Source organism: Magnolia sinica, chromosome 5 (assembly GCF_029962835.1).
Source record: "Magnolia sinica isolate HGM2019 chromosome 5, MsV1, whole genome shotgun sequence".
Lineage (NCBI taxonomy): Eukaryota > Viridiplantae > Streptophyta > Magnoliopsida > Magnoliales > Magnoliaceae > Magnolia > Magnolia sinica.
In genome coordinates, this window is record NC_080577.1 from 14,826,825 (window position 1) to 14,832,500 (window position 5,676).

Below are 5,676 nucleotides of genomic sequence, written 5' to 3' on the forward strand. Positions count from 1 at the left end.
TAAAATATATACTAAGTGATGAAATTTCAAGTCTTGAATGGGCCCCAAGCATAAGATTACATCTAAGTGACTAACCAACTATTTTTAACTATTGATTTACACCGACAATATTCAGATGGCACAAATAATCATATTAAAGTAGTTATAGTGATGTAATTGATAATATACTTGTTTTAACATGTTGCATATGCAACTCTTGAAAGGATTTTAGATGTAATCTAAGCTTTCACCCTGGATTTTAAACATCCTCTTTAAGGGAATTTCAAACCCCTAATTATTTCATGGTGCTAAACATATTCGGGGATTTGAAATCCCTTCAAACCCCTCCAAATCCATAGTGTCAAACAACTTTTTAAGGATAGGTTGAAGCACGACTGATCACACTGTCCTTAAAAAATGTCATTCGCCTCTGTGTGATTATGGGTTCAGCAAGCATGAAGAAACTATTACTGAAACTTAATAAACACAATTCACTGGTTTATAAAAAATTAATGAAAAATTCTCAATAGATAAATGAATTTTAGCCTTGTTATATTAGACCACTGTACTGGTTTGATTGTTACTGGCTTTGACCACTACAATGGTCTGGTTCTTGCAGACTTCTCAGCTAAGGTTCATATTGAAACTGCTAACTTGATCATAAAACACCTTTTGCTTTTACTAATTTATATGAGGAGATGAATTGAATGACTTGTATTGTTGAAATGAACTAGTGTAGTTTGATTTATATAAGGGTACTTGTACATTTTGATTCAAGGTCATAGCTGCAAGTGATTGTTTCTGAGAAACTAACTATTATTTGATAATTTCTAATAATTTTTTATGTAGAAAAATCAGTTGTATACTAGTCATTTAGATATCATGGCTAGTTATTTATAATTGTTGGGCTAGTCACATACAACAATTTCTATTTGGTCTAATTTATTACTATATGAGTAGTTACACCAAGCTTCTTAAATAATTAATTTTAGCTCCTATATAAGGTAAATAAGTCTCTGTCAAACCTCTTACTCACAACACTCCAAACCCTGTTATCCAACTCATCTCTCTTAACTATTGTTGCATCACAACTTACATTAAGTTGCAAAAGAGTGATATGTGCGAAGTGCATTACTAGCGTCTCTACAACCATGTTACCTTACATGCCTATCCCCTCACCTTGAACATGTGCCCCAGCCTGGGTGCATGCGCACATGCATTGCAATGATCCACCAAGTAAATAATAAGACATTCAAGACCCTATTTATTAAGAGAAAATTTTCTTATCCGTTTCCATATATGACTATTCACAAACACAAAGTATTAAGGTTTTTTTTTTCTTTTTTTCATAAACATTATATATATAATTATCTATTTAAAATATTTTTTAATCAAAACATTTTTCTTAAATAAACTTGAGCTACATATAAGCAACGCAACAGGTACAAATGCCGAGTGCATGCGTACCAGAGAGCCGGCACACGTGCGTCATTTTCTTTTATAAATTTCAGTGTCGCGCGCGGCATAAATAAGTAATTAAGGAAAGACCGAAGGGTATTTTTGGTATTATAGAAGAACACAATCAATAATGCGTATTATTGATAGATTCCTTCGATCATGCGAAACGCACCACCACCGTAAATTTCCTGCTACCGGTTCTATGGTACACCTGAGCGCCTATTTTAAATTGTGCTCCAGCGTTTCTGAAATCTGTTCAGTGGCGTTTTCAGAACCGTTCAAGTAATAGGCCCTGTCAAGATGGACTATGATAAAAGTATATTTCCTTGTTAACGGTCTCGAACATTTGAGCGATAAAAGTGAATGTAGACCGTTGGCTGTATCCTGTTTTCAAATCTTCTTACTTTGAATGGTCTGGATTCTTTGTAGGAAGAGAACTGACCCTACAAGCGTCTGTACGAGAAGAAGTGGCATATGGCATTTTCACAACGCGGATTCGGTGAGGCGGGGAAACAGCCGCTTGAGTGAGGCCGTGACTGTGGGGCCCACCTTGATTTATATGTTGTATTTCCACGCCGTCCATCCGTTTTTCCAGTTCATTTTATGGCATGTTACCAAAAATAAAGCCGATCAAAATGTTAAGTGGACCACACCACAGGAAAAAGTGGTGATTGAATGCCCACCATTAACAACTTCTTGTGGGCCACAAAAGTTTGTTATCAGGCTGATATTTGTGTTTTCCATTCATCCTGTCTGTCAGTCTATGTGACCTTTTCAGCAGGTTGTATGGAAATCAGGACCTAGGAAGTTTTTAATGGTGGGCGTTTAATCACCACCGTTTCTTGTGGCGTGGTCCACCCAAAATTAAGATCTTCTTCATTTCTGGACTGATGCCATAAAATTATCTGAAAAATAGGATCAAAAGCATTGATATACCACAAATGGATCAATGTGGGCTCATCAGGGCTTCACGGAGGTGGTTTCCCAGCCTCACCGGAATACCACGTTCCTAACGCGAGTACGGTTAGCCAACTTAACGCCAGCAATTAATCAGGGTAGAGCGTAGAATGTTGACTTCAAGGACGCAGATCGGGTATTACCTGGCATGTACCAGCTCGGCACAAGGAAGGCCTTTGACGGGCCAACGTGATGTATGTGATTATCCACACCGTATATCCATATTTTCATAATATTTTAGTGCATACGCCCAAAAAGCCCACCGGGGTATTTATCTGGGATCCAACCTATTTATATACTTACGTAGACCTCATTTTTGGGCTTATATTCTAGAAAGATATGGCAAAATGGATGAATGGTGTAGATAAAACTCATACATGGGCCTTGTCAAATATTGACCATCCCTCACCTCAGTACCGGATGTCATGGCATATCGCTCACTAATTATTGTAAATTCCGGAAATTCTTTTGTGACCCACCATAATGTATGTGTTTTAACCACATTGTCCATCTAATTTGCTAAATTATTTTCGGACATGAGCCAAACCCAAAAAGAGGCAGATCAAAATATTGGTAAATTATAAAAGTTTTAGATTGAGCTGATTTTTTGTGTTTTCCTTTCATCTAAGTTTGTATAACCTAATCAATCGTGTTGAATAGCAAATAAATCCTACAGTAGGACTTAAGAAGTTTCTAACATTGTGTATTCAGTCAATATGTTTTTTTTATGGTATGGTTTAACATAGTTTGAATTTTTTTTAAAATTTTTAATTTTTTGAATCATGGCCTAAAATGATAAGTTAAAATAGATGAATGGTGTGTATAAAATATATACATTATGGTGGGGCCCAAAAATCTTTTTAGCACCCCATGTTACCGATGTTGGTAGGACCACCTTAATGTCCATGTGAAATCTACTTCCATTGTTAGACCTATAATCTTAGGTCCACTGCAAAAACAGGAGGATGACCTGAAATGTGTTATATCAAAAGAAACATTTGAGAAAGACGTCCACGTAGCTATGACCAGCTTGAGACAAGCAAATGTAGTGAGTACTCCATCCGCGTCCAATGTTATGTGTTTGCCCCTAATCGGAGGATATTTTTGTCCTTTTAATTTTTGTCTCATCCTACTCACTTATTGCTCGTACCAGTAAATACTATGTGGGACCACCATGAGGAGTTTGTGAGATCCATTCCATGAATTTAAACACTGCAGACCTCACCGTGGCCCACCGTGATGAGCCTGTGAAATCATTTCATGCATCTTTTCAGTTGCCCCAAGTCAGACTTTCAGTAAAAAGAAATTTAATTAAACAACTAGAATGTCCACGGCATTGGAAAAGTAGCAGAGATGCCCGTCCATCCTCGTGTACGCATCTCCTTGGTTGTAGCCACGTCTGCGTGTAGCTGCACTCTCTGGCTTTCTCTCCATCTCTATCTCTCTCTTTTGCACCTTTTTACGGAAACGGATTGGCTACTCTCCTGCCACCAGCCGATGGCTGATGGTTGGTGCTCCGTGGGCTCACGATGATGTATGTGTTTCATCCATGCCGTCCATCTATTTTTATAGATCATTTTCTAGATCAGAAAAAAATGAGGTATATACCAATCTCAAGTGGACCATATTACATGAAACAATGTTGAATGAACGTGGACCATTAAATTTTTTTTAGGGGCATAAAAGTTTTGGATCAAGCTGATCTTTGTTTTTTTTCCCTTCATCTCGGTCCGTATGACCTAATTAACAGATTAAATGTCAAATAAACAGTACAGTGGGGTCTTAGGAGGATTTTAATGGTGGATATCCAATCACTATTTGTTTTCCTGTGATGTGTTTCACCTGAGATTTATATCACTCTGGTTTTTTATACATAAACATAAAATGATCTTTAAAAATGGATTAACGGAATGGATGAAACACATACATCATGTTGGGCCACAGAGCACCGACTACCAGCCACTAGGCCGTTGGCAGGGGGAGTATCCAATCCGTTTCCCCTTTTCCCTTTTCCCTTCTCTCTTAACGTACACGTGCCATTCCTGTAGTTCCGTGTAGAGCATTTGTCGTATTACATGATTGCAATCGCATGGATCATCACGATCTGTTACTGTGGTAGCGAAAAGGACCGAGCAGCTTGGGTGCCTGTTATTAGCTTCTCTCATCTTGGCGTGCCTTTAATATTTTTGGGTCCCAAAATCTGGATTGCGGACCCTTCATCTTGTGGGTCCTTTTTGTTAGTGGCCCATCGAAAGTGGGGCACACCTAGAAATCATCTACCCTTTACATATGTACATTAATCTGCAGACTCATATCGTCTACTCATTTCTTCATCATCAATTTCAAGATCTTGATTATATCTTTTTGTGGACCATTGCCAATGATTTAAACCGTTCAATAATGAGGAATTACATAGTAGCGACGCGTGCATTTAAGGAACCTACTGATCCAATGTTTGGACTTTTTATGGACCGTAGCTGCATTTATTATTATGTTTTTTTTTTTTTAAAAATTTGTGTACCATCAATCAAAGGATAGCCTTCTATCCATGGCAAGGAGCATATGATAAAAAAGCTTGGATGATATTTCACGATTGATGAGCGTAATTTATGAATATGAAATTTGGTGCAACCAAACGCATCCTTTCATGATAAGAGAGTACTATAATCTTTATTAAATGGAAATGATCTGGTACGGGAACGTGCACCGTGGAAGTTTGCTAATATTTAAGAATGTGATCCTTGTGGGCCCCACCATAAATGCGCAATGACGGAAAAACCTCCCTGACCAGGCAATCCCAACCCTCTAGGAGTATCTTCCTATGGCTTTGTTGGGGACTGTGTTGGTATGTTTCGATCGCCGGACCATTTCCCCATTTTTGATCAAAGGGCATATGGTTCTTACCGTCCGATGGTAGGCATGTCATCGATCTGGACGATTCATCAGTATCACACGCTCAACAATGCCACAGAAAATATCAGTGCAGAAACGTAAGCCACACATGTGAGTTGAGTTCAGACTCTTTTGGATTTTATTGTTTATAACCGTTCATTTCCGCTTGTTGCTGTGATCTGCTTGATTAGCGGACTGGCATGAGATCTAGTACAAGGGTTATTAACAGGGTACACTGTCTGATGAATGGCCTGGATCTTTGACAGGTGCCCCATCCAATGGTGGTAACTAGTCAGAGCATGGTAGCTGTGATGCGGGCCCGCATTCTAAAAAAACCTGTATGTAATTCCACTGCTTACACCCGATTTCCCCGCGAGAGAAAACTTCCAA